Below are 27,337 nucleotides of genomic sequence, written 5' to 3' on the forward strand. Positions count from 1 at the left end.
CACCAAAACATAAATAAGCAGAACATTAAGGAAAGCTTCTTTACAAGGCAAAGCAGAAAACGTACAGAGCCAAATAAATATGAAAAAACAACACACAAATTTTTATCCTAAGTGATTTGGATATCCAGACAGGAAAGAATTTGGGGAGAGGAAGAAAAGAAGTAAATGAGGAGCAAAGACATTTGTTCTCTTGTATGATTAATAAGCAAATGATATATCATCACTCTTCCAATTCAGAAGCATATCTGGTCTTTTGGGGAATCTATCTTAGTATCCCAAGTAGCTGCCAAGACTGCCATACTCTCCGTGAGGATGATTAAACTGGTCAAAATATTGTTATGTGAAAAATGATTAAGTCGGAGGATAATGAATCTCTGGACTTTGACTAGTCTGAAAAACCTTAAAGTCAGCAGTGTGGACCATGCTCGGGATGAGGCTGGGAGGAGCAGAGATGACAGGGACAAGGTCTCATAAAAACAGTCCTGCCCTGTAGTGCTCTGCCACTTTGTAGCTGGAAACTATTCTGTTTTCTTCCTCTTTATTCTGTTTTCACTAAATAAATATGGATATGAATTAAAAATAAAAATTAAAATCTTGTGTGAAAACCTACCCCAGCATCTGGGTGAGCTGAGTGGTTTCATAGCATCTAATTACCACCACAAGTTTGCATTTGCACGCGCTGTGCCCCATGCCTGGAAGGAGAAAGTCACGAATTTTAGTCACTGTTCTCCCCACACTGCATGGTATCAGTGTGGCACATCCAGCTTCACTGCTTACCTCACCTTTTCGCACATGAAAAATGGATAAGATCTGCTGGCATCACAAAGGCCTTACTTTAATTAATTACATCTTCTCACAATGCTAACACTGTTATTGAAGTACAGATCTTCCACAGTAATGAGCATCCTGGAAACGTATGCAATTAAATGGTTAGATATTGGAGATACTTAATGTCATCAGATGTCTTAATGAAAAATATAGAAGTTTTGAGTCATACTTTGACCTGGGTGTGATTTCATTAATTACAGCAAACTGTTGTGAGAGCCACGGAGAAGTGCAGCAGGAGCTCAGCTCTCAATCTGATAATCCTCCTAGCCAAGGGACGGCCAGAGCCAGCTTCTGAAGCTCTGCTGATCAAGAAGCAAAGCAATGCCCATGCGTAACATTCTCAGTATGTGTGGGGCAATACTTCAACTGGATTTCAACAAGAGAGTAAAGCAAAGCTTTGTCATTTATAGGTAATGTGGAAACAGATGCAAAAATGTCACCTGTTTCCCTTTCATATTTGAAAGAGTGTTCCCCAGGACTGCTCTGTCTTTATGGGGATTTCAAAGTAAGAAATCTTCCAGAGTTACCAGAAGCACATTTTGATCTTTAAATACTATCCTTAAAAACAAAATCCTCCAAACCTACATTTATAGGCTTATTTTCATGATGACAGTTTCGCTACATTTGTTGAATTGTAAACCATGTAAAGCTCAGCAATAAAACGTCTGCAATCTGTAGCGGTAATGGGAGGCATGTCTCATAAACAAGATAAGTTGTTTCTTGCCAATATTGTTACACTTCATAAATACGAACTCAAGTCTGTTTTGCGTTTCCTAGATCAGTAGCAGACTTTTATTTTAATTAAACACAACATATAAAATATTCATTTAAAAAACAAACATCATTGTTTTAAAGACATTATACTAAATTAAATTATAGTGCCTTTGCCATAAAGTTCTTGCACAAAAGAATAATTCTGAATTCTGAGTGGATTGAGACAGCACTAGTGTCCATCAAAAACCTGTAGTTGGAAGATGGTAGCTGTCCTATGAATAAATAAACTATTTATATTTCCTGATAACGTAAGTGCTTAGATAAACTCGCTCCAATTCCCAAAGACTACTCATTTCAGCTGTGGTTGTAATTAAGAAACAATATCACATGCCCGCAAAGAAGATGGTGCCAGTCCCATTTTGTGCAGCAGAACTACTAAGTGTTTCACTTCATGCTGACATAATTTATAGCCTCATTTCATTAGACTAATGTTGGGTGTCTTTGATAGAGTCATCATTGACAGTCTCTGTCCCAAAAGTACATTAGTTCTGGAAATCTACATTCTGAGTATATATTGACCAAGATCCATGAACATGTCCACAAAATACATCAGATTGAACCCCATTCAATAAAAATGCTATTTCTAATTAAGTAACACAAATCCACAGAAACTCAGAATGGTTGAGGTTGGAAGGGACCTCTGGTCCTGGTCCAATCCCCCTGTCAAGCAGGGACATCTACAGCACATTAGCTTCTGGATTTGTCATGGAACCTGAACACAAAACAGAGGAGTCTCAGAAATGGTATTAATTACAGAAATGAAAGGTTTTTAAAATTGTCAGTGAAAAGGAAGCTCAGGAATCGAGAAGAAACTATGAAGACCTGAATATTTATGCTATAGCACCTGTAACCTATGACCACAACCTGGTAAGCAGTGTCTAGCCACAAAAAAATGTCCTGTAAAAATCTCCTGGCCACCATGGAAAAATTTGTCACTCATTTTTAAATCTATCAAAACAGTCAGCACCAGGAATTCAACATGCCCCAGGAACAGGTAGGCATTTAGGTCCTTAGCTGATAGCAATAGTGTGGTTGCATCACATCACCTTTCTGTGTCTTAAAATAATAGTTTTAAAATAGCTGATATCACTCAATTATGGTTTTAGGTGTTACAAAGCCATTTAAACAGATTTCAGAAAGTATACTTGGGCTTTCGACAGCTGTGCTGAATTCATCATTTGATCAGGTTACTGCCTGAAATGAGTCTGAAAAACAGACTGTAGTGGGTTTACGTGGCAAGGTTTTGGTAGCAGGGGGCTATAGGGGTGGTTTCTGTGAGAAAGATCTAGAAGCTGCCCCATGTTTGGGAAGGGCCCCATTGTTTTCCAGATCTGAGCCAATAAGCGATGTTGTTTGCGCCTCTGTGAGAGCATATTTAAGACAGGAAAAAAACACTGCGCCACACAGCAGCCGGGAGAGTCAAGGGAGTGAGAGAACAGCCTTGCACCAAGGTCAGTGTAGAAGGAGGGGGAGAGGTGCTCCAGGCGCTGGAGCAGAAGTCCCCTGCGGCATGTGGTGAGGACCATGGTGAAGCAGGATGTCCCCCTGCAGCCCATGGAGTACCACGGTGGAGCAGGGTTCCACGCTGCAGCCCGTGGAGGAGACCACGGTGGAGCAGGTGGCCCTGCACCGACGGAGGCTGCCGCCTGTGGAAGACCCCTGCCGGAGCAGATTCCGGGCCGGACCTGTAGCCCGTGGAGAGGAGCCCACGCAGGAGCAGGTGACCTGGCAGGAGCTGCTGCCCGTAGGGGAGCCAGGTTGCAGCAGTTTTCTCCTGAGGGGTGGACCCCGTGGTACGGACCCATATCTGGAGCAGTTCTGGAAGAGCTGCTGCCTGTGGGAAGCCCACGCCGGATCAGTTCATCAGGGACTGCATCCCGTGGGTGGGACCCCACAGCACAGGGGACAAGAGTGACCGAGAAGGAGCGGCAGAGAAGAAGTGCTGTAGACTGACCATAACCCCCATTCCCCATTCCCCTGCGCCGCTCGGGGGGAGGAGGTGGAAGAGGGTGGATGGGGGGGGGAGGTGCTTTTGTTTTTTTTTTTCCTTTGTTTTCTCACTTCTCTCGCTTGTTAGTTGTAGGCAATAAATCTTACTATCTCCTTATGCCGAGTCTGTTTTGCCCGTTACAATAATTATTGTGTGATTTTCTCGTCCGTATCTCAATCCTTGAGCCCTTTTCACATATTTTCTCCCCATTCCTCTTTGAGGAGGGGGAGTGAGAGAGCGGCTGTGGTGGAGCTCGGCCGCCCACTCGAGCGGAACCACGACACAGACCAGTAACCAGAGATTGTTCCAGACTGGTCAAAACTTTATGTTGACTTAATTCCATCCTTTTGCTCCAGGACAAAACTGGAAGGAAAAGAAGAGGCAGCATTAATCTACTGCTAGCTTTTCTGGCTTCTGTGGTACTTCAGAAGAGAAGAAGTGGTAACATGAAATAGTAGGAAAAAATGAAATTTCGAGATGTGCCTATCTCTTGGGTAACTGGAAAATAAGATGTGCCTCGAGGACACTTTCTCAGAACAGGAAACCAAAATGAGCAGAAAGGTGAAACTAATGCTACCAGTACTTTGGAAAAGAAGTCCTCAACATTCAAGAAGATGAAGCAAAGAATTAACAAAATCCCTGTGAAGCTATACAACCCGGCACCTTGTATAGTCCTGGAATCCTCCAGCTTGCATACAAGACCTGTGAACTACTTAATTTTTGATAGCAAAACAAACCTAAGCCTCAGTGGACTGAATGGGGAGCACATTCCCAACTGGATATTCAGAGACTTCCTTTGTGAGGACACCCTTCTGCAGGATTTGCCGTGTTTCAAGCCCAAACCCCATCTTTTTCACAAGAAGATTAATAAGGAAATGCATAAACCCCCAACTGTCCCCTTTACGTCTGATGGCTGATAACACTGTTACATTCATATCACCCAACCATATGTGCTACAGGAGCATGAAACATTCTTTCCTTCATATGCTCATCCACATGATTCATCTCAGCTCAGTTTTTTCATTTTGTAATTTCAGAGGTCTTAATAACTGTTTCTAGTGAGCAAGGTCATGTGTTTTTTTCAGTTCTCTTCAAAACCCTTTTCCTTTCAGATTTCCTACTTTTTTTCTGTGTATGAACTGTTTTTATTAAAAAGTGGGCCTGACAATTGCAGTTTGGCAGCAGGTTTGATGCCATTAGTTCATATATGCTTTCTCTGACCCCTTAATTTGGCAGGGCATATGCTTTCATTTCAAATTCTCATTTGTACTCATATAGATTCATTACACACAGATATGCTGCAAGAGTGAAGTCATTTTAGAGGGTTTCAGGTTTTATAATCTTGTAGCATTCCTAAATTAAATATTCGGTTATAAAAGACAAACCACACTGAAAATATTCACATTCTCAGTTGATTTACATTCAAATAAACATAAGAACTTACATAAATTAAGTTACATTAATAAACAGCTGGCACTAATCAGACCAAAATCCAACTATTGCACAAGACGGGGACGGAGAGAAGGGGTTAAATACAATTCCAGATTGAGAAGGAATCTGTGAAGCAGGAGTCCTCCCTGTCACCTATATTTAAGCTTATCAAGAAGCAACTTCAATCCTGGAACAAATGCTTCAAACTCCCCAAGAAATGCTGGAATAAGTTGGATAAGTATTTACTGAACTCGTTGGGTCAGCGCATCCTGTTAGCCTGAGTTACCAGTGTTGATGTATTAACCATGCAGCCATTTATTGTTATAAAAGTGCAAAAGTTAGAATTAAATAATTGAAAGTTAGAATTAAATGAGAATCATACTCAATATATCCATGAACTGGTCAGCTACTGCCCTTTGTATGGATTCCCAGTGTAGGCCTGTTTCCTGATCAGCATTTCCCTCTAATGAAAAACTTTTGGTGATTCCAGATTTTGAGATAAGAATGGTAAAATTCCTCAAAATAGCTCACAAGCCTTGCTGGCCCTGGAAGAACCCAGGCATGCCAGCTCACGTTGCCCTTCACCGGGTAAGAGGTGAATCCTGTTTTCTCTCCTCTCCTTTGCAAAGTGTCTGGTGTTGATGGAGGTTGATCTGTACTTCTCATATGACCACACATCCATCAGCAAGGCAGTGTCAAACTTGGCTTTGGCTGAGAAACACAGGATTTCAGGCCTGGCGGCTCCAAAGAGGCACTAAGATGTCGCAACGTGAAGCGGCTGAATCCAGACGCCTTATACATCTGCACATTTTTTTCATCTCACAGAGCTTTACAAAGTCACCACCTTCTCTAATAAAAGTCTGAACAAAAGCTGGGGTTCTTAAAGTAAGGATTTGGTTTGGTTTTGGAAGACATTTTGTACCACTGAAGTTCTCCCATTCCCCTAAGCAAATACAATCTCCCCAGTTTCTCAGCCTCAGATGCCGAGCCTTTTCCACGCTAACCAGAAAAGTCTGTTCCTTGATTGGGTATCATGTTCTTTGCAAGCCGTAAATATTTGCATCATGTGAAAGAAGTGACTCACCAAAGAGATGTAATTACAGCGTAAGCTGAGAGGACTATTGTTTATATAGCCAAATGTAGCTCAGATGCAATGTGCAGACCGTGGCCACCACCTCCTCGGCTCAGGTCCCCGGCAAAGCGAACATTTGGACAGGTTCAGGTCCCTTACTGCCCTCGCTGCACCGTTCGACATTTGTTTTGTTGTTTGCTGCAGCCTAAAATAAAACGTGTGCTGAAGCGACCGAAGATGTGTGCGAGGACCAGGCGTGTGGCTTGACAAGACCTAACAGAAGCCCGTCTGGAAGCACCTCTTCCGTACGCAGTCCACTACAATTTTCACTTCATTTTACAATACAAAAGGTGCAGTCACACCACGTTGTAGATAAGACACATACTGCCGATCCCAGTGTTAACAAAGTGGAGCAACGTGTCAGCAGAAGGGCTATGCCGACTGCGGGGTGGCTGTCCCACATGAGCTGACACAGCCCAGGGTGAGGTTAATACCTTCGCTAAAGGAGTTTTGGCAGACATCTGCCATGGAAATGCTACAGAGCCTTCAATTTTCCCTGTTCAGTCCAGCAGCATTGTGTTTATGCTGATATAATCCAATTGCAATAAATTGCTCTTTTTTAGTGACTATTATTTGCCTTGAGTGGCTGCGAACTATGTTTTTGCTGATCTGAATGAATTGCTATTCTAAATAACAACTAAATTAACTTTGGTATTTTGATTAGCATGGCAAGAGCCTTGAGCTGCTTATTTTATAAACATTCAAATAACATTTTTGTTCAAAGTCTTTATCATAACATTTTCATAAGCTGGATTTTGCATAGCATTTAGAAAATTCAGAATATCGCACCAATATTGACACCTATACTAGAACACAATCAGCAGCTAAATACACAGTGTTACCCCATTTTACAGATGGGAATGCCAGCAATACATTGAGCGACTTCTATTTAACCACACATAGAGTTATTAGCAGAATGTATACAACAATTATTTCTGTAAAAATTAAGGATATAATAGGGAATACATAAAGTATCTACATGAACTCAAGCGTGTTCGTAATTACTGTGATGACTCAAGTAATGTTTCAGGAGGTGTGGAACCAGAGTCACACCTACTGAATAGGAAAGGGAATATGAAAATGACTTTTTATTATCATGCTAGTTAGGCAAACAGCCATTTAGAAAAATATATACTAAAATTTTCTGCCAAGATAAATACTTTCTAACATATTAACTATTATTAAAATGCCTAAGCAAATCCCCAGGTATCTTTATTTTTTCCTAAACAGGTATGATATGCCTCAAACGTACTGAACAATCCTAATAAATGCTTACATACATTCTGGTACACATATATTAAAGCAAAGAGCCTACAACAGGAGGTATCCGGGTGTAGGATTCTGTGTACGTACCGGGAAAGCGAATAAGTGTGCCTCACGAAGGCTTCACTGCGGTTAGGAACGATGAAAAACTCTCACAGGGTTCAGAGGGGGTCCCTGGAGCCAGTAATTCTTTGCACCGTAGAGGTAGGATCAAGGAGCACTGCTGATATTTTTCAGCTGGACCAAAGTCTCCATTCAGCAACATTTTCCAAAGTTAAAAAATTTACTTCCATCGATTCTAAATATATGTAGAGCTAAATATAGTAAACCTCAACTTGAAAAATCACGGCTAAAGCTAACATACACTCAGTCTCGGTCTGCACACCAGCTGTGGATAAAAATGTGCTGAAAAGTAGAACATTTTGTCTCTTTTCATTTATCAAACATTCAGTTGCAAACACACAGTCATCTGTTTAAGAAGAGCTGAGAATCTGTTAAAATTATTCATTTGATGGTTTTGTGAATTTAAATCACAATTTTCTCTAGAATTTAAGTTCTCAGGTAACTTTTTGTGGATAACACTTTCAATCAAAAACTTTGGTTACTGGAGGTCTTTTTTTTAATGTAATACACATTTCGGTAATTTTTTATTTATTTGTTCAAATAAGCAATTAATAGGCAAGGCTGTCTTGCAAGATAGTTGTAAAGCACATATCTGCATCATGCCTGCAGGTTAAAGAATCAACCTAATTGTTAGTGTAAATTCAAATATAATTTATTTAATACATTATCATATGTGACTGGCCAAAATCACAGGTAGTGTGGATTGCAGTGTATTGTCAGTCCATCGAGACTTTGACATTTTTATCATTCACAGGGAAGAATATTAGTTTGTAAGACTAATTAAATCCCAAAGTGATGGGTGACAGAGCCTAGGCAGACTCCAGATTAAAGGTTTAAGTAGACCTATGACTTTATTTATTTTTCAAGCCTGTAAGAACAATAAAGGGTGATTCAGGGGTCCATTGAATCAGTGATTCTTTATAAACCAAATAAAATTTCCACTGTCTAGAACACATATCTATATCTGAGCTAACTCTTTCTAGTATCTTCAAGACCAACAGAAAGAAGTCTGTTTTATTTTCCACCTCCCTCTACTTGGACTTATTCATCTCTAAAAAACAACCACCTTCCAGGTTACAAACATTTAAAGTCTCTCTTATTTTGTCTTTAAAAAATCATTTAATTTTATTTAGCCGATCAATTGCCTCAGTTCCTCACCAGTATTTTTTTTCTTTTTTTTCCCTGACCTTAGCTTCCAAGCCTCCATCGCCTTTTTTCTCCTTTCCACTCTCTACAGAGGAGGCCGGGTCTCCAAGATACCCGTACACCACATTTGCAGTCAGCAGCTTTGACTTATTTTTACTTTTGAGGACACCATCCCACTCAACTACCTCCTCATCCTCGCTCAAACACTTCCTGAAAACTCATGGCTTTCCTGGTGACAGGAAAAGAGTTCATCAAAGTGCTGGCACCAAACTGCTCTGTGAGCGAACCTCCTACACCCCGGGATAAAAATAAACAAAAACAGTCAGAAATATTGCTAAGAAACCGTATGCTCCTGATTTTTGGCTATCACCAAAAGAAATGGGAATCTGGGACTCCAGATCCCTAAGAATCAAACCACATATGAAGGAAAAACAAGAATAACAAATCTTTCAGATAAGTTTGAAACATAGGAGATCTGATGTAGTCCATCGGCTCTATTTTTTTCATCTTAACAAACTATTTTAAATAGTGAAGGGGTCCATTATGTCATTTTTCCTCCCATCTCGTAGCCCCAGACAGCTGGAGGTGTTTAAAGAAAAAAGTAATCTGTGTTTTTTCCACAATATGTAGAATTCCTATTCTTATATTAGTTTTTATTCTTAGAAGCTCGAGCTGAAATTTGAGTTCCACTGCAATGCTCCCACTAATTGCCTTGAATAATTCAAATTTTACCACTCTCAGGGGCACAACTGGAGCCAGACTGTTATAAGCCATATTTGCTACTCTGGAGCCAACAAAATAAGTATGCTTTATGCTGTAGAGCACGCTGAGTTTAAGTTACATTATTTTGTTTGTTTCGAATTTAGACAAGTGAGGAAATCACAGTGGATTGGCTTGTCAAAGGAGCCTACCAATAAACACAGAACAAGCCAGATTTTACTTTTAAAGCAGCAGGAATATGTCAAAATCACAGTGTAACCCTGAAACTTGTATTTTGCTGAGCAAAATTAGAAAAGGCCTAAACTGTGGGATCTCTCTATTTTTGGCTCAAGAGAGAAATTCTGAAGCTGCTGATGATTTGAAATGGGTCCTGAAGAGAAGGAAGGAAGGAAATTAGAATTTTTTTTAACTTACAAAATTGTCTTGCCTGTGTAATAACACTGAGCATGACTGTCACTCTGAAGACATATTAGCTCATTTAGGTAATTAGTGTGAGCAGCATGTTTCCCTGCTTATTCCATTCAATTATAGGGTGCTCACTTTGTCATTACTGGAGTATCTTAATGTGACTTGTAATTAGTGTAATTACAATCCAATGTTAATTATATCTGCCACTTAGACATAATTTTATATAGTAATGGTCTTATTCTCAATAACCTTATTATGTTGTTTATTCAAACAGGAATTTAGCCTTCTTTCATGCGTCAAATATGGAGATTACAAAAAGTACTGCCTGTCATTTCTGTAGTTATGACTAGGGGATCTTTGCATTGCAAAATCATATTTGGGACAATCAATGAATGGAGAAAACCAAATTACGGAGACTGATTATTAGAGACATGCTGAACTAACAAAAATAATTTGCTCAGGAGGCACATTAAGGCATACACCGGTCCACGAGTGCTGCAGAGAGATGTCAGTGTCCAGAAATTAGCAGGAGAACAGAACAGGAGACTGCAATATATAGGGTGTACATGGTGCTGGATACTTCCACTGGTGACATTATTATTTCTCTTATTTGCAGTGCAATAAAATAGCAGGGCTAGATTTGCCAATTAATATCCTGTGATGTATTTCTTAGTGGCAACGATACCTTTTAGCACTGGGTTTGAGCATCTGATAAGGGTTTTTCTTTTTCCATAGGCTTCATTTCTCTAATCAATTGCATTTGGGGGGCACAGCCATAGTGTGGTAGTAGTTCAGACAAGGAGTGGGGTTTTCCACAGTGTTCCTTGCTTCCTGAGCTTTGCTTCACCCTCTTGGTTTTCTTCTGGATGAAATGAAAGCACCAGGAAAGCCCCTGGTGCCCAGCTGAAGGGTGCTGTCCCACGGCACCAGAGCACAACACGAACCTGCCAAATGTGGCCAGCAGGTTCTCAGCACCACCTTGCTCCACGGACCTGCTCCCGCTGGGCTCTGCCGTTTGCTGCTGCAGCCACAGGCTCATCGCAAAGCAAAGACCGAGGCGTAGTGCATGGTAAGGTTTCCTTGGGAGTAGCCCAAGAGTGAAATAAAGTCTCTCTGGCAGTAAAGTGTGGTGCAGACCCAAAACACACTCTACCCCATGCACTACCTACCATCTCTAACACACAGATAGTTATATTTAGATTCAAAAAAATAATAATAAAATAAAACACCCAGTCAAAACAATGCATGTTTCTTCCCCCATAAAGACTCAAAAGGACAAGTAACACATGACAAATATTAGTCATGTTATTTAATGCACGATGTTGAAGAGAGGCATAAGAACCGGAGGAGCAGGGAAGGGAATTTGGCAGCTCTCTGGGAGATGGAAACCGAGATCCCCCCTAATCCGTGTCTTTTACTGAGAGTCTGAAAAGGGTTTCAAGCTTTGAGCTCACTCTTCGGAGGCTAATGAATCATTCAGATTTCCATGGCTCAGGGTGATGTCCCAAGACAGCTGGCAGCTTTCTTTGAGCTTAAGAAAATCAAGAAGTTTCGAAACGAAAGCGGAGAGGCAGTGACAATAAAAGTAAATCACGGGCATGTACACCGAAGAATGGCGTTATCGCTAACCCAGCTGGATAACCACGACACATTTTCCAGTATTGAGGAGAGGCTTAGGGAGCAAAATCTTATGTTGTGAGTTAAGCCCTCTCCTTTGCTTTCTGCTGCCGAGAAGCCTTTCTCCCAGGTCCGTGCAGCAATTCGTGCTGCTAGCAGACATGTGATGCTCAGCTCCCCCATGCCAGTGCCAAAACCTCACTCTGGGCACAGACAGCACATTGCACCAGCACAGGATGACCAGGTAGCTCCTCGGTTCAACCAGGACAACAAGTTATCTGTGAAACAGCAACAGACAAATGCATGTGCACAGGCACAGCCCAGCAAGAGCTGCTGGAAGCAAATACTGGCCTCAGGCTCCCTCGAATGGCAATGAAGCTCTGTTTTTCTCAGGACCATTCATAGCTTTGATGTCTTTTAGCAGTCTCACATGCAAGGCATCATCTTAGCCCCTTTATGTTTCTTCCACAAGAAAAAAAATAGGATTATTTTTACTACTAAATCTGGTGCACTAAATGGGTGTGAAATCTGCTTAGACTTACTTTAAAACTGTCAGACGTCCCAGCATTACTCTATGGAAAAAGGGAATCAAATTTAAGGTATTTATTGACATTTTAAAAATGGCCCAAAGGAAATGAAATACTAATTATTGGTTGCTTCAGTGGTTGCACGGAACACACCTGGATTATCCCAATCCTATCATCATCAGATTATTTTAACCAGACAGTTCCTATTAGCTGTGACTAGAAACTTCGTATGCAAAAGCATCTCAAACACAACAAATGATTTAGCACACAACATTGCTGAGGTAGATGTCTTAACATTAAGTAATCAAAGCTATAAATACATCACTGGGTTATACAATAGCTATAATCTATCCTTCATGCAGTATAAATCTTGCAGGTACGTCTGCATAAATAGGGATTTCTCAATGGCTGCCAATTAAGTCATCTTCCTGCCAATAAGGCCCAGTAAATTGACAGGCCTACCTGCTTTACTTCTTTTTTTTTTTTTAAATATATGTAACTCAAAGTTCATCTCCTAATAGCAGGCAGTGAATTTACAGCTCTCCAGTGATTAAAGACACTCAGCCTTCGCTCCTGTGCACTGTAACACCACACGAGGACTGTTGTAATCACCTCGAAAAGCGCTGCCTGCTGCACTTTACTGTTTAAATACAGTCAGCAGGGGCATCTCCGGGATGTGCGCTCAAACCCAGCCTGTTCATTAACTATTAACCAGCAGCTCCCCTAACTCGTGTTGCTCCACTTTCTTTGGAACTGCTCGGGCTTCACCTGAAAGGACAAAGCAGGCAGAACAGGGCCACCCCGTAACACCGGTTGGCTTTTACAGCCTTCCTGTCCTACTAAAACAGCACAAAGCATGTGTGGTGAGAGATCAGTTCCCTACCTTTTTGTAGTTTTTATAGATGTAGCACTGGCTCCTGCGTCTACAATTAAAACACCTTGGAAGTGAATTGCTTAAACAGAAGTCTGCATGAGCCTTCATACATATTCTTGGCCTGAGGAGAAACCAGGAGCCCCACGTAGCAGGGCTTTTTGCACCCTGGAGCCACAGGAATCAGGCCGGAGGAGATGCCCAAAGATGACGGCCTCTATTCACCTCTTCCAAGGAGAGATCAGGCTCCACCGTGCTGCTCCTCAGAAAGGCTTCCCCACGTCCTGTAGGGACTTCCCACAGTCTCTGTAGGGAATTTAGTCCAGTACTTAACTACCTGAATATTGGAAATTGCTCCCTCCTGTTAACCCAGCTCTTCCCAGCTGTGATCTTTTGAGATCACTCTTCTAACAAAAGGGGCATGCAAAAAGGTTTTTTCTTTTCTTTTCACGGCTGTCTTTATGCATTTGAAGACTGTCTTACTGTCACTGGGCATCCTGAAGCTAGAGGAGAAAAGAGTGCAAGGCCGAGATCTGGGAAATACGCTCAGCCTCTTCGTTCTTAGGCTCTTCCCATCGTTCCTGCAGGCTTCCCTCTTAGTCACCATCCACACCCAGAGCAGTGCCACAGGGACAAGGCACAGCACCATGGCCGTAGCTGCAGCAAAGTTTGCCTTGCTCAGTCTCTGAGGCACCACAGCAGCCCCCGAGCCACTCAAACCCCAGATCCCACAGCAAAGAACAAGAAACTAGAGCTGGAGCATCACCACAAGGACATCTAGCAAGCACTTCGAGAGCTACCAGGGGGCTCAGAGGTGATCAGTGCTTTACACAGTGCACAACCACAGCTCCGAAGCGAGGCTATGATGAAGACAAATGACAGCTCTGCTCCATCAGCGGGCAGACAACCTGTCAAACAGTCTGTATCAGCGCTGAATTCCTGTCTTCTTGTACGGCTTCACACTAGCCATAACGTCAAGTCAGAAACTGGTGATGAATTGAGCCAATTACTGTACTGCAGACATGCACGTCACATTAATGCATAGCAAATACAACGCTGTTTTAATTACAGTAACAGACAAGTACATTTGTTTTTCTTAGTAATTAAAATGTTCTATTGTGCTTAATACCGTTATCTGTATTCTTTGGTTAAGTGCAATTTAATTTGCTTCCCCAAGAAAGCTGGGTATAATTGAAAATGAGCGATGCATCTCCTCTGCAGATATTCTCGTTCACATTCCGTGGCTACAGATCTAGAACGTAGAAACGCCCAAGTTTGTTCCCAAAGTTTCTAGAAGCCTGACGCTGCTCTAAAGCCCAAGGAAACATTTCTTTGTGATCTGTTCAGGAAAATTTCCTGGTTGCTACGGCACTCACTGCGATAAATGAGGTACCTGAGGCATTTGCAAGGCAAAGGAGCTTTCACCAGGCAAGCAGAGGTTGCACTGCGGCACTCCCTTGAGTGCACTGTTCATAGCTGATGTGCTGTAATTAATTCAAGAGCAGCTGAAGTAACCCTCTAGGATGAAAGTTCCCCCACAAAAGGGAAACATTTTAGGAAGTTCCACAGCTGACTAAAAAAGAAAATCGAAGTGGTGATGGAAGGAGCTCGGTCCCACTTCCACCTGCACGGGGAACCTGAGGCCCTTCATTATGTCTTTCATGCAGCTCACAGCAGCACAGGGGAAGCTCTGCAAATCTAAACCCGGTCTGTCACTGATGTCATTATTACTCGACTTGTCACGGCGCAGAAAGGATTTCTTCCCTGCGGGAAATTATTATATTCAGCGCACACTGTCCCCTCTTCCGCTGCAACCCCTTCCTAATCAGCTCCCTGAGAATGATCAAGGGTGGAAAAAGTTACAGGAAGGAAACGGATTGCAGCACGCACTCGGGGATGAAACGCTGCAGATTGTGGCACTGCCTGCCATCCATCCCACACAACGCAGGAAGATACGCAGACCGCCAGCTTCAAGCCACAGCCCGGCTGATTGGCGTTTTGAGAGAAAAGAGGGGGTTTTGTACACAGCATGAGCAAGCCGCGCGCTCTTGCAGGCTCTGAGGATGTCCTCGTTGTGTTTTCCGCAGGGCAAACAACTCGTTACGAAATGCGCTCTCCCCTGACAGCTTGCCAGCAGCAGACTTTCTCCATCTTACAGTGTCACAGGAACGGGGGTATTGTGAAAGTGTTTGCAAGAGTTGACCTGCTTTAATCTCAGCTGTCACTTCCAATGCTGTGCAAGTTTACGCAGTCTCTCTAGGAAGGATGGAGCAATATTTAAACATTATTCACTCCCTTCCTGTAACTTCTAATACTGTTTTTATTCCGTAGCTCAGGCTGGAGAATCTCAAACTGGATCTGAGGTCCTGCTCTCCGTGGGTGACTCATTAGGAGACTACAGAAATAAATAATGCCAATATTCACTTAAAAGTGGTTACAGTCCTGTCCAGGTTCACAAACTTTCATGCTTTCTTTGTTGAAGAGCTGTCGCCTTGCCAGCCCACCTTCCATGCACGGGTTCGATTTTGCCAGACTACGCAAACACTCTTCCCAAGCAGATTTTTGCTTGATCTGAAACCAAGTGCTATTCAACCCCAAATGATCTCATAGCTAACAACAGACTCAGACACCACGTTAGAAACCAGCTAGCCTGCAAGCTTCCCACCTCACAAGAAGGGAAAGCATCACGGCAGGCACTGAAGGAAGGGCAGCAGAAGTTAGGGACAAGATGCTCCTGGCCATACAAGCTGGTGAGCCCTGGCTCTGCCCAGGCCGTGTGGGAGGAGGCCAAATCCCACACGTTTCTCATCTGCCCCTCGCCAGCCATGCTCGTCCCTGGGCACACCGATCCTGCCCCTCTGGAGGCTCTGCTGCAGGTTCCTCTCAGATTCCAGGAAACCCCAGCCTTGCAAAATAGTAACAATAAATGTCACAATGCAAAATGGTATCGGAATAGAGAACTGAGGGAGAGAGAGGGGTGGTGTCTCCCTTAATTCAGAATAAGCCCTTTTCCTTACAAAAAAGATGTGGTTAATGAATTAAGCCTGTACTTGTAATCAGGTTAGATCAGGCGAGTTTGGGTTGCTATTAAGAACATTACAGGCTATTCTAATGACAAAAAAAAAAAAAAAAAAAAAAAAAAAAAAAAAAAAAGCAAACTTTCCAGTGGAAAGTTTGAAAACAACATTAGGATATGTAACGCCCATTAACTATCAGGGTCAGCTAAATAAAGCGCTTTCAAAATCTTCTACAACATCCACTTTTAGCCTCACATCTGGCAAGGGAAGTAACTCCATCACAAGCTCCTCCACTACGGAGCCTTCATCATGTAAAGCCATAAAAGAGGGACACCAACATCCCACAGTGCTAGGTGTCCGCCGAGGGTAATGTGGAGAACCGAGGTGCTGCACTGTCCTTACACCAGCCACTACCTTCGTGATGTGCCTGCCGGCCTGGCAGGGCTTTTTATTTCTTTACATCCTTATGGTGTTCCTGGGGGACTGCAGCCCAAATGCACGGCCTGCACCAGCCACCTTAACACCCCGTGCGGGATGTGTGGTTCACAGGGATGGAGCCCTTCTCAACACACAACAAGCGATTTGCACTTTCGGTTTTGTTTTAGATGGAGATTTTCCTTCTCTTGTGTGCTAAAGCTCCAGTAGCAGCAAAACCATTGATGCAGCCCCATATGCAGTTATTAAAATCTACCCCAGAAAGGCATAGGCACAAAATTTGTTTAATTTTTATCACTTTTTTCCTCCTGGCAAACAAAACAGTACCATTATATCATAGTACTCATTCAAACCCAGGGTTTAACCCAGCCAGCAGACATGCACACAAATTACAGCCTGTAATCTCAGCACCAGCATTTTGACACGTGCTAGTTAACCTCTGTTAAAAATTCTCCCGTCTTCCCTCGTGGCTGAAGGGACACACATTTTCCAACAATGTGCAGCCATGGTGTAAAAGTTGGGGAGTCCTCCTGACCTGTAGGCCATCCACCTGAACCACCTGCATGAATCCCTTTCTCTTTCCTTAGAGGAAGGGATAATATAATTGATACATATATAGTTATGCATAATTAATAACATAACGAAAGCTTCCTCCTCTGAAAAGGACCAGTTAGATATCCAAGCTCCCAGTCAGGCCACGTAATATACTTTGTAAGGCATTTGTAAGTATGTACAATTTCAATTTTCCAGCAGAGACCAAAACAAATTATCAGCTTGTATTCCTCTGTGCTTTCATAATAATTTGCTTCCAGTTCTGTGTCGGTGATCAGGGTTAGTGTAATGAGGGGCAGGAAATAGTAACATCCTAATTAAACTGGGGCGTATAGGAAGTAAACCATAAATCAGCTAGTTAGCTGGAGCTCAGTGGGCAGCATTTCCCCCATGTGCTGAAAAGAAATGAATTTAAAACATAATAATAATAATTAAAAACCAAAGCAGAAAGGGAAAGAGAACTGCTTTGACCTGCATCATATTTGCCCAAGTCCTTTTTCAAACTCTTTTTCAAGATTATGCTGTCGTTTAGTGCATAAATGACATAAAGTGTGTACTCAGTTTATTCATCCCCCATTTTCTTGGTTGGGGGACCACAGCAGAGAATAGAAGTGATGTACAAGTTGCGTTCCCCGTTATGAAATTAAGCGACTTTGAGTTGACAATAACTCACGTACAGTTATGGATTAAGAAATAACTGGCCTCAGCAGCAGCACAGGAGGTACAAACAACTACAGCCAAGAACAGCAGCATCAGCAAAACTGCACTTTTTTCTAAGTTCACCTGCAGCACTTATAGAAAAACATACTTGCTATATAAATTATGCCGCCCCTGCACAAGGAAGTCTCTGTACACCCCTATAGCTATACATACAGAGCCCCCAGAGTAAAAGCGGCATGTGCTTATGGAAGGACTTTTTCTGCTGGCTTAGTAACATCAGCTTTTAGCAACATAAGTGAAGCTGACAAGAGTTCCTTGGTCAGGGTAGCTGCATCCACATCCTGAGCCTTTGCATCGTGGTGTCAGCTAGAGGCATGAATTTTTCACAGCTGGAGTAAACCCAGCTATGCCAGCAAAACTGCAATGAGGCCAGATTTCAGTCTTCTTGCACCACAAGGGAAATCTGTGCGCTGCATATCACAATGGGAGGAAGAGAGGAACAAATACAAAGTACCAAAATATTTCTGGAGAATCAACCCCTTATATTTCGGGAGTTCCGGATGCCTGCCTAGGGAAAATTTTGCTTTTGTGAAGACCATTTACACAGGAAAGTTACCGTACAAGCTCCAGATACAAAACTGTAAATTTGTCCAAACTTATGTGCACCTTCAGGATCAGGAGTTCATCATTGCCATGTCCAAGCTTTTTTCCATATCACTTCCAGTTATTAAACCTGTTTTATTTGGATATAAGCTTAATTTGCTTAGGTGGCCCACACCAAAAGCCGTGCTGAAATACCTGTCAACAATATCAGTAGAAATAACATCAAATACCGTATATCTTCAGGATCATTAAAAGAACAAAAAGATATGTTAAAAGATATGTTTAAAACCCAATTGAAAACATTATCTCCTACCACTACAGAAAGGCATCCTGGAGCCTGCACAACATTTGTGTTTCTTTCCGTGTTAACTCAATAAACCCCATTTGGCTCTGAGACCGACATCATTTGAGGACTGTTTTGCCCATGTCATTTCACAGCCATAATTGGTTTCTCTTCATCCTTACCTAAGCTTTCGGACATATCAATTAACAAAATCAGCTGATGTTATCAAGGCTACTTGAAAATGAGAAAGACTAAGTATATTTGAGAAAACACATGAAGAGCTGAAATATCTCAAAGTCCAAAAGATCCGCAATGAGATTCCAGAAGTCCAATGTGTTACTGCTCTACATGATGGAGATTGGGGATGATATCCTAAAAATCCCCAGCTGCACTGTATTAACATTAAATCTCCAGCAAAGCTTTTGCCTTGATCTATCAGGGAGCAAGTCTGAACTTAGCCTTCATCCATCATTTATCTGATATTAAGATCTATTTATTTCAAATCTGATTTTGTAGCTTCAAGTAATACATGGGTTTTCTTCAAAATAAATAGCATATCTGGTGCTAATAAATCCCCTGGGTTGCAGTCATTGGCATTGGCAGAGGAGGTCTAATATCTGCTGTAAATAATACATACAAGATGTTCTCTTAAATCAAGTGTTAGATGATGATATTAAGACTGCTGCCCGAGGGCTCTAAACCCCCATGTAATATTCATCCTAATTACTTCATTAAGGCTGCCTCTCTAGTACCTCTACACCCAAGCAATATCACTGAGGGAACTTGAAGGAATTGCCTGATAACAGTATGGTAAATCAGGGTAGGCTCAGACCCCCCTCTCCGAAGCACCCCAGGAAATGCCTTTTATAATCAATAAAAGACAGATCCTAGTCCCAAACAGCTGAAAACTTCGGGTTTCAAACCCAGCCCGTTCCATGACAGCTTTACTGGCTTTTGTATTAAACTTGCAATGAAGTTTTATGATATTAACGAAGAGTGAATAATTATAAAAGTTAAGGCAGGGGACCATTATCATGGCCTATGTCATGCTGCTGTGTACCACGAGTAAGGATACCACCCAGCTGCTCTCTTGGCTTCGGACATCTGGGGTAGATTGCCTGCATCAAAGCTAAGAGCATATAAAGCAGAGGGTTTTAATACAGATAGCATTAACAGTGCCTATTATTTATCTGTTTTGTTCCAAAAATGTCTATTTGTAAGCAAACATCTTCTTAAATCTGTGGTGAAGCTGCCTCCAACTGTCAAAATATTATGTCACTTTTAAGATGGCAGATCCAAAAGGATTAGCTAATTCATTATCTCCTGGGAAATTCCTAAAATGTCTGCTGTCCAGCAAGCCGTGGGATTTCTAGAAGTGGGGCAGTCATGCCTAAAACGTAGAGGCCTAAGATCAGACAGTAACATAGGCTTGCCCCGAGCCTCTTGGCAGCTCAACAGGTTGAGACCTGGAAGTTAACATACTGCAAATTTTCTGCTTGGCTGTTTGAAAAAACAATGCCATTTCATGGAGTCCTGTGGAGTTCATGACATTTTTCTTCCTTCCACGTCAGTTCAGTCCTGTGTCACAGACGAGAGATGCTCCACAACTGTGGGGAACACCCTGATGATCTGGCTAGAAGTTATTTGCTCCCTACTACCACATACATACCAAGACATAGAAAGAAAAATACAGCTCTTCTACTTTCTCTACCCCAAATATTAAGCTAGAGAGGAAAAAAGTGTTGGTTGGGAGAATTTGGACTACTAAACCTATACTTACATTCTACCTGGGAACACTGGGAGGCAGAGGGAATTCTTAGTATCTCAAATACATTAAACAGCAGTGACGGATCTAAACAGCAGTTAGCCTTCAGCTAATGCAGATAAGCGTGTGATGTAAAATGTGTCTTTCCATAACAAGTCAACAGGAGTTACCTACTGAATCCTCTTAAGCTCTCCATAGGAGTCCTTACTTGCATACACACAGGCTTTCTGAAAACAGAGTCCTTATTCTGCCATTGTCTCAGTCAAGATTTGCAGCCCATTGGCCTGTGCTTCATTCATACATCAGTACACAAGCATTTCCTGTGGTCATACCCCAAATGGCAAGTTACAGATGACAAACATGGGAGGAAAACATAATGTTAAATAGGATGTTACATGCATGGGCTTTTGTTTTTCATTTCTATCCCTACTTTTCTGTAACTGGGTTTCAAAATAGCATCACAGTAGCATGAGAACCTAAAATAAGGAGCATTTTTAATGCCATTTGTAATGCTCAAGAACAAAGGGACCTCCTGAAACACCACAAAATGGATCACAAAGAAGCTACCATGTAAAGCCCAAGGAAAAAGGAGATCTACTAAGGTGCAACAGCCACCACAAAGAAGGCAGACCTTGTCCGGAGTGCTCTGTTCAAGCACAACGTAAACTTTACCAGAAATACATACTTTAATGTCCTTTCAACATCACGATCTTCTTCACATCTCTTTCTTTGTGGTATTTCTTAAAGCTATCAAACATGTATCAGAGCTACACCTTGTCAGGACTGGCAGGTATTCCAGCATATTCCAGCATTGACTTCCTATCTGGAAACTTTTCATACTTATCTGTACATGCAAAATCCATGCATGTACATATACATAGATAAATATAATTATGGCACTGCTCTGATAGATAAGCTTCTTTGTAATACATTACAAAGTCTTATGAGTGTCTTATCAGACGATGTTTTGAAAAAAATTTAAATATTCATCTCTCAACCAAGCTGTGTCAAACTTATTGCCATCTATAACAAAGGACTACTGTGAAACATAACTCTTTTATGGAATATACTATAATTGTACTTTTTGAAAGCAATGTCAAATCATTGACATTGACTTGGTATTCTACGGTATGAGAAACGCAGAAAACTTAAAATATATATAAGCTGTAAATTAGAACCTAATCTAAACTTATCAGCTTGATACTTGCTAGATAGACTATTTGAGTGCAGATTTAGTCCTGTGAGTTTTCATTTTTCAAAATGCTTTTTTCACGGATTTTCAAAATCAGATTTTTCAATAATTTTACAGTAAATTATATTAATTACAATAATATGCAGCTAAAACAAAGTTAAACTGAAGCCCAAACATGAACACTAACTTACCAAATATTTATAAAGAAAAAACAGAATCTGGCAGACGAAATCCAGAATGTAATATTTTGGCAAAATGCTTAGTAGATGCCAAGGATAGTGCTGAGGGCCAACATCTGAAAAACAAAAATCTCCTAAGACCAGAAGTGAGCAGTTGTCCCAGTTAATGTATGCAATGATCATTTTGAAGTTCATCTTGTCTAACTGGTGCTTTTTCATTTGTAATTCATGGCACAAGGAACAACCAGCGCTATGGCTGCATTAGCAAGCACTAACAGGAATGTCTCGGTAGAGAACTGGTGCTGAGGGCCTCCAGGTACAAAAACTTAGCACAGAAATGCGGACAAACACACTCCCAGCCCAATCTAAAGCACTAATGTAAGCTCTCCTTTGAAAGCAGGAGAAATCCTGGAAGCATTCAAACTGAGCAGACATTGGCATGTAATGGATTTACATAAGCAAATTCATCCATTTTACACCCATGTGATAAAGCAAGATCTTAAAACTATCTTGTTAATCATCAGAAGAAGTTTAATGTCTTCATTATCACCTACTTTGATGCTATTTCATAAAGCTACAACATAAAGATTTCAGATGAAGATTGTACCTTCCAGATGGAAATGAAAACATAACAACACTTATGTGCAAATATTGGAGGAAAAAAAAAAAAAAAAGAAAAAGAAAAAAAGGAAAGAAAAGCAGACTTTCCAGAGAAAACAAGTTCTTGTTCTCTTGAGGATCCTCCCTCAACTGCCAAAACTATGACAACAAAAACCACACTGGAGATAGATTTAAGCGAGATTTTAAAAAATATGTTTTGGTGGCTTTCTTCTTACTCTGCCATTCCTCCCAAAGCCATGTAGCTTAATTAGCACAGGCCAAACACAAACACAAATCCCACCTGTATTTCCTCTATTTCCTGTGCTTCCTGACATCCTGGAACTTCTCAAGCTGAGGATACATTTACATAGCATATCTTGGGCAGAGGCCAGTTTCTCCTGCCATGCAAACTACCCAGAGCCTACATGTCGTGTTAAAAGTGCCATGCCCACTGACATCCTACTGGACTTAGTAGAGGACAATTGGACTCATTGCTGGACAATTTCCAGCTAGAAACTGGAGGTGTCCTTCTGCTCACTGGGAAACATTGTCTTACCCTCTGGAAAGAGTCCTCTCAAGTGTCTCAGCATTTCCACACCAGGTTTTATGGTGGGTTTTCTCATGAGGTCATCATAGTTTTAAGTGGAGAAACTGGAAATAATTCGGTACCTTGATTATATTCTTAATGCTTGAAGTTTTGAATTTGGTGAGTGGAATGTGAAGTTGCTTCATGCATTAAACACTAAAGCAGACGGAAATAGAACAGCGGACTGAGAACATATAAGATGAGTAAAGGAGCCCAACAAACTCATTTATCACAGTTTTGCAAATTGTCACATGAATCCCTCCTTAAATGACCATGGTGTTTGTGCAACACATCTCTCCCACAGCTTTACAATGCATTATGCACCTTTAACTGCTTTCCTTGCCTCCACCCACTATTCGATCTCTGTCTTTACTTCTAACATTTCGAACATCCGAAGAACTGCCAAATTTCTGAAGCAACCTATTTCCAGAAATGTTTCTTTACTTCAAGATATGCAATTTCTCCCAAAACACTCCTCTGGAGCAAAGCCCAGGCCTGGCAATATGTTACCCAGGATCAGTGAAAGGTTTACATTTCAATACCTATTGCACCTGTCATGATAATACCAGGCATTTTCCACCCACGATGCAGGAGAGAATCCAAACTTCCTGTGGGATGTGCAAAACTAGCATTCAGCCTTGGGAGCCATCCAGGCATGGTTATCAGGAAGAGAAAAGCTATTTCTGCTGGCTTGCAGGAATTGATGGCATCATTTAATGTCTTGTCTCTATATGCAAGTGTGTATAACCCAGTTTTTCCACAGCTGCTGTGACGTAAATAAATTCAGTATTATCTTCATTTTATATTGTAGGATGTAGTATAAATAGTACTGATATGCTGGGCATAATTCAATATTTTAAGATATTTACCCTTTTCAAGTACAAGACACCCATAGAGCTGCCTAACACTTGAAGAAACTATTTGACCTGCTTAAGGTTTGGGAAGAACAGACCGTTATATATATTTATATATATTCTCTAGATACATCTCCCTAAGTAGGATAGTATTTCTGGAAATAACGTCACTGCGTCGATCATTTTTCATCACTGCAAACTGAGACTTCACTTCAAGTGCTCTTTTTGAGCAGTGCATCTATACAATATTGATCAATAAAATAAATATTAGCATGTGATACAGGAAGAATCCCTAAAATATCTACAGTTAGATACTCACTTTACAATATTAACTTCACTTGACTAGTCTCTATGTGTAAAGTCCTGAATTTCTGCACATCCTATTACTGAATCAGACAAAATCACTTCCTTCATTTAAATTTACTAGAGAAAAAAAAAAAAAAGAAAAAAAGAAAAAAAAAGTATCTCCTGGTACCTATAATTTCAGTTCAAGCATTTCTTCTTAAGGTAGTACTTCTGTTGCAGACTGTAGTAAAACCCCATCATTCCCAAAGAAAAAAAAAAAAAAAATAATAATAATAAAATAGCTAATCCACCCTTAGAAATACCTAACACACAGAAGTAGACACAAACTGATAGTTTTCTTCACCATAAATACAGCTATGGGCAGCAGAATGCCTTCTGTTTTGTTTCAGTCATAAATCACTTTCCTGACTTGAGTTAGTAATGAGATTTTTAATCATGTGGATTGAACATATCCTCAAGTTAATAAAAAAGTATGGCTTCCTCTTTATCTTTAATAAAAGATTTGTACACTGCTCAAATGATTAGTATTACATTTTTAAAGAACCTGAGATTGATGCTTTTCAATTCTCCTTCCCATTTTTCTATGCTTTTATAATTCAAAGGTAATACAGGGAGTAGTTAATAATTCATAAGGTAATTTTAAGGCTTTTATTCAGAAACCTTTTGCCTATTGACTTAAGGATGTGCCATAAAAATATTCAGGTATTAATATCTTAGCAATTTGCAGATCTATACAGATGAAAACTCTGAATTTATGCAAGTCAGGATTTGTGCTTAGGAATCAGAGCATATCATTACCATCTTTGAGAGGGTACAGGAGGAGGAAATAGCTTTACAGAACTATTTAAACCAATATATTTCATTTCTTCACACAATTCTGCTCTTTTTGCCCTTGTTTGCAGGTTTATTCTTGATGGAGATATTTTTGCAGTTGCCTAAGAGACAAAGGAGCTAGCTGCACTTTTTTAGAAGGAAAACTGCAGAAGACACAAACCAAAACCACCGCTCTGGGAAAGCTCAGCCGGACAAAAACCAGATTTGTATGTTCTTGTAAAACAAAAAAACGGACTCGCTGGAGATGAAAACATCAAAACCAGCTACCAGTCAATGCAACCCCAGCATATCTCATTTCAGTCACTAGCAGACACGAGGTTGAGGCTGGCACCGGCAGGGCCCTCCCTGCCTTTGGAAACGGAGAGCAGCCTGTAGGCAGCCCATGACCTGCCCCGGGTGCTCCCCATCTCACGGGCATGGAGCAGCCTTCCCCCAGCAGCTACCAAATGAGCTGAATAAAGAGCTTCCATCCCAATACTTTTTCAGAAACGTGACATTTTTGACTAAGCCCCCTTCTAGGTCACACCAACAAATGGAAAAATCAGATTTGGGGTTGTCAGCATTTGATTCTTGACTAGGCAGTTCGTAGATGTATTTTAACAAAACCTTACTTTAATTTGTTACTTCTTCCAAGCAAGAATTCAATCTTCTCATCATACTGTATTTTGCTGTCTTCACAAAATACTGAATTAATAGCCATCGAGCTTCAACATATTTGGATAGAACTTTTTAAAGTTTTCTTTTTCTAAAGAAACAAAGCGTTATTATCAGTGTGTGTCATACTTTCATGTATGTTTGTAATAGGAATCACCCATCTCATGAAAACTTTCAGGTACTCCTAAGTAACAACTGTACGGAGCAATGAAAATTGATAGCAGCTATTAATTCCACATCATGAAGAAAATTGAGTTGAGCTGTGCACATAGCCATCATTTATTGCCATGACAAATTTAATAGCACCACCTTTATTAGCATTTCCCTACACATAAAAACTGTGAGAACCTGCTGACAGTTCCTCCAAGTTTGCCAAATGTCAGTACTTAAGGTGAGGGATTTTGCTGTCATCTGAGGGGTACAGTTTTTACCATCCCTATGAAAATGATGTCTTTATGATGTAATAGTAACAATAACTATATTATATTTAATTTCAGGCCAGCTCTGAGCACACCCTATGTGCTCCATATAATTAGCATCTCTGCGACAGCAGCTCCGAACGCCTCCTCTTGCTTTGACCTCCGAGTCCCCAAAACTCCTGACTCAAGCTTTGCTGCCTCTGTTCTCAGCCCTCCCTGCCGCCTAGCTCCAGAAATGCAAACTGCTCTCGGGTTCTTCAATTTCCTCTGTAAGACATGCAGCATATGTCATGTGCATTATTCACAGCTTTGTGTAGCTTTTTTTCCACGGAGGTTTAAAAATGAATAGGAAAATGTGCATCAAAATCAAACTCCTTGAAACAATAAAATGTGCCAAATGAAGTGAAATGAAGAAAAGTCGAAAGAAGATCAGGTGTTTAATTTTTCTAAACCACCAGGACAGCAGCACGATAAAGACAGTGCTGTTTAAACTGATGGATCTGAAGGTGTACTTCATGCAGCCCCAGTGAGCTGAGGTCTTTTGCAGATGAAAACTTTGGTTCAAGAATTAGCCCAAGAGGAACCAAAAGGAAAATATAGTTTGGGTTATAGCTTGCGAAAATATGGTTTCCTTCTCCTTGAGGAGCAGGAAAACTGTGACAGTAAAACACAATAAAAGGAGTTTCCTCTGTAGTCAATTAAAGCACTAACTCCTTGTATCCTGTTGGTCACCCACACACATCTCCACTCTCCTTACAGAAATACCCCAGGGGGACCCAGATTTACAGAAACACCCAAGGACCTGCCCGTACAAGGGCCCTCACTGGAGTTTCTGCCTTCTACATTCCTGTCCTGCTTTTCCATAAGAGAGAGAAATAAACTTCTAAGGCATTATGCAAAACCATGCTAATGACAGTTCAGTATGCAACAGCAGCTAAGCAAGCACCATATAAGCAGTGTAAGTATTAATGATATGATGCTTGTTTATGTTCACAGAGATACAGACTCTGTGCAAGTACTGAATGTTATCAGAAGCAGCCCAGCCAAATACGCAAGCCCCAAATCCTGCCCCACCTAACATTAAAAAAAAAAAAAAAGCCCCAAACTTTGAATGACTCCTAGCACTCAATCTCAGAGTGCCTGCCAGGAAAAAAAGGAATTTTGGAGATGGCATACCATCAATTTTCTTCATTTGTGTCAGAAGTTGAGCAGCTGTCTTCTTACCAGACTGAAGTGGAGCCAGAAACCTTGTCAGGCAGCCGAAGAAAAAGCACTTCAGAGGAACTAATCTCAAAGACCCAAAAGTATGTATCACATTTTTGAACAGGCATGTGTTAATATTACTACTACATTATCAATTGGCAATGCCTGCAGAAGCCCAGAAGTCGTGGAAGGAAGGCTGCTACATTTGTTTGCACTGCTTGCGAAGGAAAAGCAAGATGCCACACATACTTGAACCTCGGAGTCTGTTTATTTACTTATGGCCAGCAAAAGACTTTTTGCACCCTCTTCCCCTAAGCTGGTGAGGAAAGTGAAATGAGGTTCCCAGGTGGGATTTCTTGCTGTAA

The 27,337-nt window shown here is 41.1% G+C and overlaps 1 long non-coding RNA gene across 1 annotated transcript in view; it reads right to left on the reverse strand.

Annotated features, from left to right (window-relative positions):
• LOC311438653 overlaps positions 1-27,026 on the reverse strand; it is a 109,819-nt gene extending 82,793 nt beyond the window's left edge. Inside the window, exon 1 of the long non-coding RNA XR_014694246.1 lies at positions 26,946-27,026. This is a non-coding gene — a long non-coding RNA (uncharacterized lncRNA). The remainder of the gene's footprint in view (positions 1-26,945) is intronic.
• Between the last annotated feature and the right edge of the window lie 311 nt (positions 27,027-27,337).

Source organism: Aythya ferina (assembly GCF_964211825.1).
Source record: "Aythya ferina genome assembly, chromosome: 6".
NCBI classification, from domain to species: domain Eukaryota; kingdom Metazoa; phylum Chordata; class Aves; order Anseriformes; family Anatidae; genus Aythya; species Aythya ferina.